Genomic DNA, 685 nt, shown 5'->3' with positions numbered 1-685 from the left:
GTACGGGAGAGAGGGGAGTGAGGCAGACACAGAACGGGAAAGGGGGGTAAAGGAGCCAGACGTGCCCAGAGAGGGACAAACACAGCCAGACACAGAGAAAGGGGGAGGTGGGACACGGGAAAGGGAAGGAGAACTAGAGCAAGGCAGAGGAGGAGAGAGAAAGAGGAGGGAGGGGAGAGAAGAAAAACAATGGGAAGGAGAGAGAAAGACAGACACACTAACCCCTCTTTACTCTTTTAATTCATGGAATTTGGGTGATGTAGCTTTCCATGGGGGCTTTTGTTTTTTTGTAAACACCTCCAATGAGCCTTTCACTTTTAAGTAACAGAAAGGTTTTCCTTCCTCTCCCCCGCTATTGTGATTAAAAAAACAAACAGTGAAAGTGCTTTTACATAAAAGCTTTGCTTGGTGAAACTAAAGTGTGCCAGGTCTTAAGTTTGGCAACTGGCAAACTCATTTTATGTACAACCTTGGGTGAGACTTCTTTGTTTCTTTCAGTCTCATCTATTTTTGCCTTCCAAAAAATTGGAAAGGAGATCAGAGGTTTTCTCTTAAGATAGACCGTTGCTCAATGTGTTGTTGGCGAAGATTTTAATTGATTTATAAAGCGTAAGTATAATGGTGCTGTAGAAACTATGCACACAAGAACAAAGCAATACACACACCAAACCCAAACTAGAAAATA

At 42.8% G+C, this 685-nt stretch overlaps 1 protein-coding gene across 1 annotated transcript in view; it reads left to right on the top strand.

The window, feature by feature from the left end:
* RNF11 (ring finger protein 11) overlaps positions 1 to 685 on the top strand; it is a 38,572-nt gene that overhangs the window by 523 nt on the left and 37,364 nt on the right. The gene's annotated exons all lie outside the window — the stretch shown is intronic.

This window comes from Chelonia mydas, chromosome 8 (assembly GCF_015237465.2).
Source record: "Chelonia mydas isolate rCheMyd1 chromosome 8, rCheMyd1.pri.v2, whole genome shotgun sequence".
Classification (NCBI taxonomy): domain Eukaryota; kingdom Metazoa; phylum Chordata; order Testudines; family Cheloniidae; genus Chelonia; species Chelonia mydas.
The sequence above is the reverse complement of the archived record's forward strand: the minus strand, read 5'-3'. Positions and strand labels throughout refer to the sequence as shown.